This window comes from Heterodontus francisci, chromosome 16 (genome assembly GCF_036365525.1).
Source record: "Heterodontus francisci isolate sHetFra1 chromosome 16, sHetFra1.hap1, whole genome shotgun sequence".
In the NCBI taxonomy this organism is placed as follows: domain Eukaryota; kingdom Metazoa; phylum Chordata; class Chondrichthyes; order Heterodontiformes; family Heterodontidae; genus Heterodontus; species Heterodontus francisci.
Window position 1 is genome coordinate 54,866,579 of NC_090386.1, and position 15,713 is coordinate 54,882,291.

The 15,713-nt window shown below is 43.8% G+C and overlaps 1 pseudogene; it reads right to left on the reverse strand.

The window, feature by feature from the left end:
- The window catches only part of LOC137378279 (sodium- and chloride-dependent neutral and basic amino acid transporter B(0+)-like), a 180,229-nt pseudogene that overhangs the window by 30,191 nt on the left and 134,325 nt on the right, over nt 1–15,713 (reverse strand).

Here is a 15,713-nt window from a genome sequence, read left to right on the forward strand (position 1 = left end):
CCTCACAAACACAGTGCGTACACTGTTAATGGAGGGATGGTACACAGTAACCTCCCTTCATGCTAGCACAGTTTTCCCTCCAGTAAACCCAGACCCCCTCCCTTTCAGAATGCAGAGTGAGACCCCTGCATATCCCCCCCTTGCTTTAAGAATGCAGTTAGGCCCCTGTGTATTCCCCCTCCCTCCTCCTTTCCAGAATGCAGAGTTATACCCCTGTGTATCTCTCTTCCCTCTAAGAATGCAGAGTTAGACCCTTGTGGATCCTCTTCCCTCATCCCTTCCATAATGCAGAGTGAGGACCTGCTGGTTTTTCAGATTGTGACCAGGACGACACGCAACAGCCGCCCGTTCAATGAAAAATCCGACAGTGGTGAGGCGACGGGCTGCATAATCAGCATAGGTAAGTAATCATTACCATATGTTGATTGTGGTGCCGCAGCCGTGTGGCGGGGGGCCACACCAAGATCCTGCCACCAGTGGTAATATGCGGCGGGCCCTTCTCGATGTTACAGGTCGAGGCAGGCCTCTCCCCGCAACATTTTACCGTCCCCCACGCTGCGGCCCGTGGCGTCGAGGGGCTGTTAAAATTCAGCCCTAGATTAATAATTTGGGTGAAGAGACAGAGAGTAATGTATCTATGTTTGCTGATGATACAAAGCTCGGTGGAAAGGTAAGCTGCTGGGAGGACATAGAGAGGCTGCAAAGAGATATAGACAGGTTAAGTGAGTGGACAACAAGATGGCAAATGGGGTCTGGAGTAGGGAAGTGTGAAGTTATTCACTTTGGTCGTAAAAATAAAAAAGCAGAATATTTTTTATAGGTGTGGAACTGGGAAGTGTTGATTTTCAGTGAGACTCGGGGGTACTCGTACAAAGAATGCATAAAGTTAACATGGAGGTGCAGCAGGCTATTAGGAAGAGAAATGGCATATTGGCCTTTTTTGTAAGGGAATTGTAGAGGAATAAAGAAGTCTTAATAAGACTGCACCTGGAAAATAATGTGCAGTTTTGGTCTCCCCATTTAAGAAAAGATATACTTGCACTGGAGGCAGTGCTGCGAAGATTTACTGAATTGGTCCCTGGGATGAGTGGGTTGTCCTATGATGAGAGGCTGAGTAAATTCGGCCTATATTCTCTGGAGTTTAGAAGAATGAGAGGCGATCTAATTGAGACATACAGGATTCTGAAAGTGCTTGATAGGGCAGAAGCTGAGAGATTGTTTCTGCTGGTCGGGGAATCTGGAACGTGGGGATAAGTCTCAGGATAAGGGGCTGATCATTCAGGACTGAGATGAGGAGAATTTACTACACTCAAAGGGTTGTGAATCTTTGGAATGCTCTACCCCAGATGGTTGTGGATGCTCCATCATTGAATACATTTAAGGCTGTGATAGATAGATTTTTGGTCTCGCAGGGAATCAAGGGATATGGGGAGCAGGCAGGAAAGTGGAATTGAAGCCCAAGATCAGCCATGATCGTAATGAATGGCAGAACAGACTCGATGGGCCATATGGTCTATTTCTGTTCCTATTTCTTGTGTTCTTGTTCTTTTGTTATTTATTGTTAGATCAGATTGAGACTGCTAGTGACTGAACAAACTGTGGAGTCAAACCTACCTCTGCTTCAGTCCAGTCAGACTGCTGGAGATTGTGCCTTTTCAGGGGCAGAGTGCAAACCTTCCTTACAACCACCTCCCTGCACCTACCTAAATTTGCCTGTGGAGTGCTAAATAATTATGCAAATTAAGTGAAACTCTAAATTTGCTTACTATTAGAAAATTGCCATTCTGGCAAGATTTACATAAATTTTTAAACATTTAGAACCGACATGCACCTGAAAAAAGCCCCTGTTGTGATCGTACATCAGTTTTTGCAAGTATTATTAACATCTACCATTTTACTTCATGCCCACATTATGTCCTGGGGTACTACTTTACTCATGTTTTACTTCTGTGTTTTTCCTTAAGGATCCTACATTTCAAGAGCTCCAGCCAGAATCTCAGTGGGAGTGGGAAGGAATTCTCTATGGTCCTCCTGAAATTGTTCACGGGGATTTTTCCTATTTTACTTTGTCTTCCCCAGGAGTAAACATTACTGGTACCTAAAATGTACGGTGTACAGGATTACAACATTTAACAGTGTTTGCATTTATGAGATTAATTGTCTTTCCTATGTCACACACACCAGAAGAGCAATGATACAAATTATGGACTAACTCTGAAGCATTATGAAAAACGGACTTTGTCTTCTAAAAATGAACCTTTACTTTAAAAGTGAACAATGTTCCAAAATGGGCACCAAAGAAAAGTGGATTGGCCTTTGTGTACTCAACTGTCTGACAAAGGACAAATTTTCAAAGTTAAGAGGTGACAATTGTACTCCATCCTAAAGCATTCCAGAACTGAATGTCTTCTTTTGAAACAAAGAAGGTGCAAAGTAGCCACATCCTGGGCCACTGTGCGATTACGATGGGGGAGAGATTAGAATGTCTCCTACTAGGAGCTACCTACAGCTTTACTTTAAAAAAAAGACAATCATAAAAGAGAAAGCCAGAGAGAACGAGAGAGAAGCAACATCCAGCAGCTTGTTTACCAGCATGCCAGAAGACATGTGCCCTGCTGTAGAATCCTACATCTACATTAGACAGCAGTGAACTAGAAGTGACTCACTATCTTCAACTGAACTTTCAATCAAGAGAGAAATCTACAATCATCTCAGGCATGCACCTATCAAGAACTTGATTTCCAAGAGAATTCAACAGATTTATTGTGACCTCACCACCCCACCAACTAAAAATAACTTTCCCTTTTTCCCCTCTCTATCTGTCTCTTGTTTGTGTGTGTGTGTGTGTGTGAATACAAGCGAATGCATGAGTGGATGCGGTTGCGAAAATTTGGGGATAAAGCATATTGATCAATAAACAATTGATTTTCTGATTTTTTTAAACCTACAAGAAAACTGTCACTGTTTATTTGAAAAATAAAACACAAAGGAGTTAATCCCTCATAACAAAACCCTTGCTGTGTTCAAGTGGGGAGTTGAACAGTGGGAACCACCACATTGTACCACACGGCCATAATACTCACCTTTCCTTTTTATGTTTTTTTCATTTGATTCCAGGATATGGACAATGCTGGCCAAACCACATTTATTGCCCATCCCTGGTTGCTCTGTGAAGTGATGATGGCTTTATCTTTGACTCATTGCTATGTTTGTCCTGATGGTGTTCCCATGATAATGTTAAGCAGGGGAGTATCAGGATTTTGACTGTGTTATCCAATGTATTTTCCTATGAGGCAGAGTTCCCTCTTTCAGTGACAGTCAGCGTTAGTTGTCTTTCCCCACTAAGAGAGTGTTGCATTATTACAAAGGTTCTCAGTATTTGCCAGTGTGATTATTAAATCAGTTTTCACTTGTCACTAAGCCCTTTTCAAGAAATGTGCACCTTACAATTTTGCTGTGTATACTCGCTATATGGTTTATTAGCTGCTTGAAAAGTGCTAAGGAATTATTATTGTAGATGCACCTTAATGTTTCAAATTTTTCATTTCTGCAAATGAAATCTTATTTTCAAGAATCGTACATTTTAAAGGCACGCATTTCTTCCATTTTCAATAAAAGTGTAATTATGATGTAACGTGTACTATATAGCACATTAATGACATTTTTGTTTCAAGATATAAAAACATTTTGCAAAAATGAATGGACTCCATACCTGTGTTGTAAGTATGAGACCAAGGGAATAGAATGATAGACAAAGGGTGACTACCATATAAAAGTATTTTGATTGCATATCAGGCCTTGCATCCATTATAGTTGTTGTAATTGTTTCTAGCAAAAACAAAATATCAAATGACATGAGTAATCAACTAATTTTCTCGATACTGTCCAAATTTACTGTTCTTTCTGAGTCTAAATAATATAAAGCAGTGCAGAGTGGAAGACAGAATGAGTTGCCTTCCTGTCACCCAGAGTCCATTCTCTACAACACTGGAAAGACGTAGACAGTTTTCCGTTCTTTACAACAGCGATTCTCAACCAGGGTGTCGCAAAAAAGTTTCATGGGGTGCACCATAACTAACCAATGTGCAGAATGCGGGCCTTGCAGAACCAATTCTTTCAAAACTACATTTTCTGATTTTGAATTTTGAAATACTTTTGGACTTTAAGTTCGTTGACTCACTTGCCACATTTCCTGGTCATAATGTGCAATATGTTGAATTAATAAGGTATTTCCCTTCAGATATGCGTTTGATGGAGAAAAATACATTTCACATGTTTCCCGGGTATTCACTGAAAGGAATACCACTGGAGTGTAATGATCAAAAGAGGCTGAAGATGTGAGGAACAAGGTGGGTGTGTGGAGCAGGGCGAGGAGTTTGAGTTGCAAGGAGATCAGAGCGAGTGAATGAACTAAGTGTGTGGGCCAGCCAGCAGCCCCCCCGGCTTCTTACTGTGCTTAGCCTTTTGTTGCAGCCTCACGGCTCGGGCCACCAAGCCCTTCTCACCTTTGTTTATGTTTTTACTGCTTTCTTTTTCTTCCTTCTTACCCTAGTGTTGGTGCTGTCACCTTGTTTCTAAAGGCTGCTTTTTTTTCCTGTGTTTTGATTTCTTCTCCCCTTCACTTCATTGTAAAGAAAAAGGGTTCTTTAGCATTGTCTGAAACAAAATCTGGGTTTGGGGGGTTGATGTGGGGTGGAGTATGGTGATTGATATTTAACATGGAATTGGAAACCAGCTCTTTGTTCAGTCTTGACTTCCTAATATATTGTCAGGAGAGGCATTTAGCACTATTAGAGACCCAGTATTATCTTTGTTCAAGCATGTACAAACTTTACTTATACCACACCACGTCCTGCTCAACCATCATCCCTGTCCTCACGTATTTACATTGGCGCCTGATCTCCCAAAACCTTGTTTAAAATTCTCATCCTCATGCTTAAATCACTTTATGCCCAACCACCAACCACTCCCCCACCCCACCCCCATAACTGTTCCTTCCCCAATCTTTGTAGATGGTGGGGTGAAGGAAGCCGGGATGCATAAGAGGCCAGAGTTGAAGGAACTGAGTGTAGTTGGTGAGTTATAAAGCTGGAGAATGTTACAGTGTCAGGGAGGGACATGGCCATGAAACAATTTAAACACAAGGATGAGAATTTTAAATTTGAGGTTTTGGGGCACTGGCAGTCACTGTAAGTCAATGAGCACAGGGTGATTGATGAGCAGGATCACCGTATGCGAGGAGTCTGCGACAAGGCTTCATGGGGCTGCCAAAAATAACCAGAGAATGTGTAGAATGCAGGCCTTGCACAATATGCCTATGACTCTCTCGTTCATCAAACTTTAAACCTGTGCTTGAGCGCCACAACCATTCGATTAATCTTCTTTGCTCCTGGAGGCATAAGAAGGCACACAGCTGCAACACATCACTACTACCTTCACCCGAGCATCGATCTGATGTCTATCACCGGCACCAAGTTTCACATCAAGTAAGTAAAACAAAAATATTAAAATATGTTTAATTGTATACCTAATTTTACAGAAAAAATACTTGTGTTTCATATGGGGTCCATGGACATTTTGTAACTTTTAAAAATTCATTCATGGGTTTTGAGTGTCACTAGGAAGTCCAGCATGTATTGCCCATTTCTAATTGCCCTTGAGCAGGGGTGGTGAGCTTCTTCTTGAGTCCATGTGGTGTCAGTACACCCACAGTGCTGTTATGGGGGGAGTTCCAGGATTTTGACCAAGCAACAGTGAAGGAGCAGTGATACATTTCCAGGTCAGGATGGTGTGTGACTTGGAGGGGAACTTGCAGGTGGTGGTGTTCCCTTGCATCTGCTGCCCTTGTCCTCTAGGTGGTAGAGGTCAGGTATGGAAGCTGCCTTTGAGGGATCCTTGGCGATTTGTTGCAGTCCATCTTGTAGATGGTACAGACTGCTGCCACTATGAACTGATGGTGGAGGGAGTGAATGTTTAAGGTGATGGATGGGGTGATGATCAAGCAGGTTGCTTTGGGATAGTGTCAAGTTTCTTGAGTGTTGTTAGTGCTGCATTCATCCAGGCAAGTAGAGCGTATTCCATCACACTCCTGACTTGTGCCTTGTACATGGTGGACAGGTTTTGGGGAGTCAGGAATTGAGTTCCTTGCTGCAGAATTCCCAGCCTCTGACCTGCTCTTGTAACCACAGTATTTATATTGCTAGTAAAGTTCAATTTCTGGTCAATGGTAATCCCCCAGGATGTTGACTGTGGGGTTCAGCGATGGTAATGCGTTTGAACGTCAAGGGGAGATGGTTAGATTCACTCTTGTTGGCGATGGTCATTGCCTGGCACATGTGCAGCACAAATGTTACTTGCCACTTATCAGCGCAAGCCTGAATGTTGTCCAGGTCTTGGTGCATGTGGGTACAGACTGCTTCAGTATCTGAGGAGTTGAAAGTACCAGTGAACACTATGCAATCATCAGTGAACATCCAACTTCTGCCCTTATATTGGAAGGAAAGCCATTGATGAAGCAGCTGGAGATGGTTGAGCCTAAGACACTACCCTGAGGAACTCCTGCAACAAGAACCTAAGGCTGATAAGATTGGCCACCAACCACAACAACCATCTTCTTTTGTGCTAGGTATGACTCCAACCAGTGGAGAGTTTTCCCCTCTATTTCCATTGATTTCAATTTTTCTGATGCATATTGGGTCAAATGTTGCCTTGATGTCAAGGGCAGGCACTCTTATCTCACCTCCGCTATTCAGCTGTCTTCAGTCCTACAGCCGGGATGTTGCCAAGGCCCAATGCCTTCAGCCATTTCTTGATATCACGTGGAGTAAATTGATGATGCTGGAGATCTTAGGAGGATGTCATGGTGGACTATGCACTTGGCACTTCTGTGTGAAGGTGGTTGCAAATGCTTCAGCCTTGTTTTTTGCACTGACCTGCTGGCCTCTGCCATCAATGAGGATGGGGATGTTTGTGAAGCCTTCTCCTCCTCCTGTTCATTGTTTAATTGTCCACCAACATTCATGACTGAATGTGGCAGGACTGCAGAGCTTGACCTAATCCGTTGGCTGTGGGATTGGTCTGCTCTGTCTATAGCATGCTGCTTCTGTGTTGTAGCTTCACCAGATTGGCAGCTCATTTTTAGGTATGCCTGGTGCTGCTCCTGGCATGCTTTCCTACAATCCTCATTGAACCAGGGTTGGTCCCTGGCTTGATGATAATGGCAGAATGACGGATATTCTGGGCCATGAGCTTACAGATTCTTGTTGAACACAACTGCTGCTGCTGATGTCCCTCATAGATACCCAGTTTTGAGCTGCTATGGGGGGCTGCCCTCAGTAGCAAAAATGTTGAGAACCCCTGCTTTACAAGAATATCAAGAGTTTTTACTGCTTAATCAGATTTCAATGCACAAAATAATAAACTAGCTATGAACTATGTCCTTAAAATTTAAAAAACACTACAGTCTGCAGCAGGCAATATGTCTTGGTGCTCACGGTCAGCAGACAGAGCTCAAAGCTTGCAAGATTTGAGTAGTTCATCTCTACCAGTTTAATACTCAGGTTTCCAGCCAATGGATTAAAAAATCATCATTCGACCTAGCACCTCCACACTACCCGAAATGAATTGCGATGACAGGAGTATTACATTATGAGATTGTAAATAAAAATAAAAAAACTGTACACACACATTCATGCTCAAACATTTATATATTTTGCACTGCCATAACTGTGCTCTTGTCTAGTTTTCATCTGGCATGACTCTGAGTTAAATTAGACTTTTGATAAAGCATCAGCTATCACGTTGTTTATCCCTGCAATGTGGGTAATCTTTAGGTGGTAAGGTTGCAAAAGCAGGCTCCATCGAAATAGCCTTGCATTCTGGGTTTTGAATTTCTCCACAAATATCAAAGGATTGTGGTCGGTATAAGCTATCGTCTCTCTATATCTATTTCGGACATATACTTCAAAGCGCTTCAGAACCAGTAACAGTTCCAGAGTTTCCTTCTCCATAGTAGAGTATCCCTTTTGATGTCTGTTCAATTTTTTGGAATACCCAACTGGTGTCTCAATGCCTGACTCATCCTCTTGGAGCAGGACGGCACCTAGCCCTAGGTCACTAGCATCAAATGTTACTTTAAATGGTTTGTTAAAGTTTGGAGCTGCTAGCATTAGCTCGTTGGTTAAGATGGCTTTCAGCCTCTCGTAAGCTGTTTGGCACCTCTCTGACCACACTATCTTCACTCTTTTCCGTTATAATGCTGTCAGTGGGGCAGCTATATTGCTGAAGCTTGGGACAAACTTGCGGTAAAACCTACACATCCACAAAAATCACATTATTTTCCGTTTGGTCTTGGGGACAGGAAAATCCATCAACGCTTGTACCTTCGCTGCTCTGGGCAGCACCCGCCCTTGCCCCACAAAATGCCCTAGGTGAGTTACTTGAGCTTTTGCGAACTCGCTCTTTGCAAGATTTACCATAAGGTTAACCGACTGTAACCTTTGGAAGAGAGCTTCAAACTTGTCTGGGTGGTTCCCCCAGGTGTCACTGTATACGAATAGATCATCCAGATACAGTACACAGTTGAATAGGCCAGCCACTACCTGGTTCATCAGCCTTTGGAAGGTGGTAGGGGCATTTCTTAATCCAAATGGCATCACTGGGCACTGGAATAAGCCAACTGGGGTGACAAAAGCCGAGATCTCTTTAGCATGGGTGGTTAAGGAGGGAACCTGCCAGTATCCTTTTAACAAATCTATTTTGGTTATGGAGGTGGTGTTTCCTATTCTATCAATACAGTCTTCCAGGTGGGGAATTGGGTAGGAGTCAGCTCTGGTCACTGCATTAACCTTCCTGTAATCAATGCAGAGCCTTGTTGAGCCACTGAGTCTGGGCACGAGCACAACTGGGGAACTCCAGCTGCTTTGACTGGGCTCAATTAGCTTGTGCTCCAGCATGTACCAAATTTCCTACTGAACTTGGGTCAGTTTCCCAGGACCTAGGCGATAGGAATTTTGCTTTATGGGAGGGGTCTCTCCTACATTGTGTTGGACTAGGGTTGTGCACCCTGGTTTGTCCCTGCAGATCTCTTTAAATGCTGTGAGCAGCATTGTCAGGTCTCCTCTCTGTTCTGCATTTAGATAGGAGAGTCTAATCTCCATATCACTGTTAGCTAACCAGACAGTAGGGGGCTCAATTTGGGAAATCTCCAGGCCTCCCTCTAACTCATCCTCACTGTCCCTTTGCCCTCCTCTTTGCTAACTGCCTGACAGACCTGTGCTTGTTTGTCCCCTGCCCGGTTGTGATACTGCTTTAACATACTGATGTGGCACAGCCTTTGCTTTTTCCTATGGTCTGGGGTGTCAATTTTTTTTAGATTAGATTAGATTAGATTAGATTAGAGATACAGCACTGAAACAGGCCCTTCGGCCCACCGAGTCTGTGCCGAACATCAACCACCCATTTATACTAATCCTACACTAATCCCATATTCCTACCAAACATCCCCACCTGTCCCTATATTTCCCTACCACCTACCTATACTAGTGACAATTTATAATGGCCAATTTACCTATCAACCTGCAAGTCTTTTGGCTTGTGGGAGGAAACCGGAGCACCCGGAGAAAACCCACGCAGACACAGGGAGAACTTGCAAACTCCACACAGGCAGTACCCGGAATCGAACCCGGGTCCCTGGAGCTGTGAGGCTGCGGTGCTAACCACTGCGCCACTGTGCCGCCCCAAATAAATAATTCACCTTGCTAATTCTTTGCTACTTTGTATGGGAAACTGAACTCGGCTTTCAGTGGCTTGCACTGTATTGGTAGTAGTACTAACACATGGTTTCTGGGCTGAAATGTTCTGGCCTTGGTAGGCTTATCTGTCTGCCTATTCATAGCTGTCTGGGTGGTTTTTAGGTTTTCCTGAGCCATCGCACAGGCTCTCATGAGCCGCTTACGTCTAACATGAAAGGTTTGTCCCTGTGTCCTAAAAACTTCTCCTTGATTAGTTTAAGAGGACCTCTCACCTTGTGTCCATAAACTAATTCAAAGGGACTAAAGCCAGCGGACTCATTCGGTGAGTCCCTGGTAGCAAACAGAAAAAATCCCAGCCCTTTGTCCCAGTCATGGGGATACTGGTAGCAGTATGCCCTAATCATTGTCTTTATGGTCTGGTGGTACCATTCCAAAGCCCCTTGCGACTGTGGATGGTAGGATGAGGATTTTAGCTGGGTTATGCCCAGATTACCCATGACATTTTGAAACATACTGGACATAAAATTCATGCCCTGATCCAACTGCATCTTGGCAGGCAGCCCATATCGGGTAAAGAATTGGGTTAGCTCCTCCACCCCTACCTTGGCAGAGATAGTTCTTAGGGGTGTGGCCTCTGGAAATCGAATAGCCACTTCCATAATGGTGAGAAGATACTGGTAGGGGCCCCACACAATCCACCTGCACTCTGTTGAATGCTTCCACAAAAGCTGGTATGGGAATTAGAGGTGCAGGTTTTATTGCAGGTTGGGGCTTCCCCACAACCTGGCATGTATGGCAAGTTTTACAGAACTCCAGCACATTATTTGGAGTTGTGGCCAGTAAAAATGTTGTCTTATGCGGGCTTTGTTTTTTTGGATATTGACGTGTCCAGCCATTGGAAGTTCATGGGCTATCCTCAATATTTCCCTACGGTACCTCGGCGGCATCATTACCTAGTGGACCAATGTCCACTCTTCAACCGCAGGTCTGTGAGGAGGTCTCCACTTCATTCTTTAAATAGTAGCAATCTGGAACTCCTTCTGTTTCAGCTTCAGTTTGGGCAGTCTGCTAACTTTTTAAATACTGGGTTGGCTTGCTGAGTCTCAACTGAGGAAGACCTGCTAAACATTTCCTTTGGTTCCTCTAAATTCCTGAAGAAGATTTCGGATAACCAGATAGGCAGGGTCATCTATCTGCAGTGCCACTTCAGCCTCGTCTGATGGAGCTTGTTTGGCCATGGACCAGGAAACCACACAGTCAGGGAAAATGCCATGGACTTTCTCCTGTAACTGCTCTGTCTCCTTGACCTCTTTTGGCCTCTATAAGATTATTGGGGAAGCTACCACCTTCGTCCCCACCAGGTCATTACCAAGGAACAGGTAAACTAGGGACAATCCCCACAGTTAACAGTCCTGAAATGAGGTTGCACCCCAGGTGCACCCGATATAAATATATGGGCACATACCTTCCCCCGATACCGTTCACTAATACTTTTGCATTCAATTTACTCTCTGGTGGAAAGGTTATGCCTTTTCCCAGTAGAAGGGATTGCGTGGCCCAGGTATCCCTAAGTATGACTAACGGCTTACTTGCCTCACTCGAGAGGTATGGGGTCACTTTTCCTTTAGACACAAAATGCTGGTAACTCCAGGGATTTTTTAAGTTCTCCCACACTCACAGTGGTAGGTTTACAGGGACTTACTGCCACATTTAGAGTTACATCCTGGTCTGGTGCTCTCTAAAGGCTGGCTGCCTGACTCGAGCCCGGCGGGATCCGACGACATTCCGGTCTGGCATTCGGGTTCGGGTTGGGTCGGACATGCTCTATCACAACCTCAGGTAAGTGGCTCCAACGTTAATGTAACTTTTGGACTAGAAAAGTGGTTTTGTTACAGCTATTCTAAACTTGTGCAGATTAGCAACAAAGTAAAAAATGGAAGGTAGGGTTAACTGATGGTCGGTTCGGGTCGGGTCGGGTCGGGTCGGGTGCGGAAAAAAATGGAAGGACTTGGGTCGGGTCAGGCTCGGGGTCAGATGTGGTTCTGTCGTGTTCCGGTCAGGTTTTGTTTGCAGACCCGAGCGGGCCTTTAGTGCTTACTGGTCTGGTGTATCCTGACTACTCCTATGAGTTTTCCCTGTAACTTCCAGCAGTCAGCTCGAAGGTTGCAATGGAAACATACAAGCTTTCAGGTATCACTCCCATTCTCAGCAACTTCCTTTTTGGCCTGATGAGGGTCCCTTGTGTTTCCAGCTTTCTCTCATCACCAATGGCTGTTTATCCACCTATCACCCTCCCACCTTCTACCCTTTTCAGGTTTTTGGAGGTGACTAGGGACAGGTTTCGTTTGGTGCAATGGCTTGTGGACAATTATCAGCCAGGGTTGCTGCCTGACTGGCTCTTGGAACCTTTTGTTCCTCCATGTGGGTTTTTATGGAAAGGAGAAGCGAGTTATTTGAACTCCTTGAGAAGGATCAACTTTCTGAGGTTTTCACAGGTGAGCTCTAAAGCTCCTGTATCCATCAATCAAAAGTGAGTTGCTTAATCCTTTCAAACTCGATATCAGTTTGTTCAAGCCATTTTCAGAGAGTTCAGAATTTTTGGTGGTACCAGCTCATTTTTTTCTTTTTTTTTCGTTCATGGGATATGGGCATCGCTGGCTAGGCCAGCATTTATTGCCCATCTCTAATTGCCCTAGAACTGAGTGGCTTGCTAGGCCATTTTAGAGGGCATTTAAGAGTCAACCACATTACTGTGGGTCTGGAGTCATATGTAGACCAGACCAGGCAAGGATGGCAGATTTCCTTCCCTAAGAGGTATTAGTGAACCAGATGGATTTTACAACAATTAACAATGGTTTCATGGTCACCATTAGACTAGCTGTTTAATTCCAGATTCATTAATTGCATTCAAATTTCACCACCTGCCATGGTGAGATTCAAACCCCTGTCCCCAGAGCACTAGCCTGGGCCTCTGAATTACTAGTTCAGTGACATTACCACTATGCCACTGCCTCCCCTCAGGATATCATTTTTGGTTATCTCATAGTCTGATGAACTCTTGTTGGACAACAGGGAATAAACCTCATGTGCTTTTTCTTTTAATTTGCTTTGCAGTAGTAGGGTCCAGCCCTCTGCTGGCCACTTCAACTGTTTTGCAAGCTTTTCACATGAGATGAAAAATGCTTCCACATCCCCCTCATTGAACTTTGGTATCAATTGGGAAAATTTTAGAGCTTAGCACTTGGTCATGAGCAGGGGTAATTCCCTCTTTAACAGTGCCTGCACTGGATACATTGGGTCCTCCCCTATTCAGTTCGAGCTGCCTTAATTTTCTTTCCTGCTGCTCCTTCTGGAAAGCTTTCTTTTCCCCTTTCTTCCTCCCATTCCTGTCTCTCCCTCTCCTGGAATTCTTTCTCCCTTTCCTTTTCTCTTTCTTGGAATTCTAGCTCTAGTTTCCATTGTTCCAGTTGTACCTTGGTTAATGCTATTCTGTCTGTCATAGATTCTATGCCTGTCTCCGGCTCTTCCGTTTTAATTTCAAAATGGTTGGCCACAAGTTTTAGGATTTCGGGTTTCCAAGCTTTTGAACGGATATCGATCTCTAAATACCTAGAGCTACTCCTTAACATTTACAAGGAGAGGGCTTTTAAACTGTCCCAAATTACTTCTCAGTTCTAGGAAGGTACTGGTCTTGAATGTGGACACTTTTGTACTCTAGCCCTTAACCACAAGAAAACCTGTATTGAAGTTTTAAAAAAAATTATTGCTAGGGATCAATTTAGTTTCCCACTTCCAATTTCTCATTTGTCTTTGAGTTTGATCTCAGATGTAGAGCCTCCAAATTTCTGTTATGATCAGGTGAGGAGGGGTCGAAGGGCTCTCTTTATTTGACCTCAACAGATTTATTTCTTTTTTAAGTGGATATACTTGCCAATTCAGTGAGTGTTTGCTTGTTTACGTGCTGTGATCATAAAAAGAACCAGACAGGATTTCTCAAATTTAACAAAGAAGTTAATTTTATCGTACTTAAATTGATCTAAGTAAAAAGAATAAAATATGCTTCTACTTACACACACACGCACACACACACATAGGTTACAGAGTGGGGAAGGATAGTTTGGTCAAATTAGAGTCCAGAGAAATAAAAGGAGTATAGAGTATGAGGATGTTGGTGACTCGCCTGGCTTCAGGTGGAATTTTGTGGTTCTCTGGCTCCAGTTTGAAGAAGTGGATGCCGATTCAGTGGTTCTCTGGGAGACAGAAAAGTGGCTGCTTTCCTTCGAGAGGCAGATCTCTGTTCTTCTCAGGAAGTTCTCTAAACTGTGTAACTGAAGGAGATTTCTGTCTGTTCTTTCCAGAAAGTTCTCTAAACTGTCTCAATAGCTCCCCCAGCAGGCTTAAGTCATTAAGCACAGTGAGCACCGATTAGTGAACAGAATAACACAATCAAACAAAGATATATTAAACCACCGAACACTATAGTCTGCAGAAGGCAACAGACCTCAGTGCTCACAGTCAGCAGACAGAGTTCGAAGCTTTCAAGGTTTGAGTGGTTAGTCTCCACCAGTTTAATATTCAGGTTCCCAGTCAGTGGATTTAAAAAAATCATCACTGAACCTAGCACATTTTCATGAGAATAATTTCACATGCAACTATTATCAAAGCAATATTTGTGAAATATCTCTATATTTGCACCCTAAGAAAAATAATACCTGCAGTGTGCTCAAATAAAAGCCTTCTAGAAACAGAAAATGCTGGAAACACAGTGGTCCTGACAAAAGCTGATTGACCTGAAATCTTAATCCTACCTTTCTTTCCCTCGAGATGCTGCCTGAGTGCTTAGTGTTTCCTGCAATTTTTATTTCTATTTCAGGTGTCCAGCATCTGCAATTCTTCACCCTCTACAAATAGGTTGTTTTCATTGAGTTGATGGTATAAAGCATCAAGAAATAATTTCAAAGAATGTATAGCAACCACTTATTTATTTCTAAATATTCTGGCTGTGAAATTTGATAATACCTGAAAACAGAGGTGTTGATCATAATGCATGATCAAGCCGTGCCCTTTGCTTCCAATGTAGGTAGCATGGCAACTTTGTGCTACCTTCTCATTACCATGATTGTAGTATGCAGCCAGTACAAACCATGCTGTTGAACGACTACATGCCTCAACTGGGGGCCAAAAACTGTGAGTGGCTCGCAACAGCTAAATCAAGCCTGCACTACTCCTGCACCTCTTAAAGCATGACTGGAGCATGTGGTGGAAGTCATTCTACAACTAATTCGACCTTGGAAAGGCAGTAAAATAGCACACCATAGGAGAGAGTGGGCTCCAAGATCTTCCTATGCTGCACTGGAGGCATTGGTCAAGGGGGTGCAGAGGGGGAGAGACATCCACAGGAAGCCAGGAGGCCCTCCAGTCAAACTCTGAGAAGGTAAAGGGAGCAGGTAGCAGTGACGGTCAATGCCAGGAGTCAACCCTGAGAACTTGGATGCAGTGCCACAAAAAGACCTCACACAAATGGTCAAGGTCAGTGAATGCATCTTCAAAAGCCATATCCCATTAATTGCCCCACAAGGCTTATACACTGCTTAATGCACCACACCCCCAATACTCACCTACCAACAATCTGTATCAATCATGACTCATTCCTCATTCATAGGTTCACCTCACCCTCATATACCTATCTCTGTTGCCAGCCTCATACATCTCACAATTTAGACAGTACTCACTGACACATTTCCCTTTCTCTTACGGGACAAAGTGGCTAACAACTGGAAGCAGAAGGTGCTAACCAGCGGGAAGGCACAGCTGCATGTCCTAACCCTCATGGAGGAGAAGGTGCTTGACATCATTGGAGCAGCCATTGCTGACGTGGCTGAAATGATAGATTGCAACTAATTCTCCATCACACATCTCACTTCTCCCTGATCCCACAATCTCTTCTGATTTAGAGGCTGC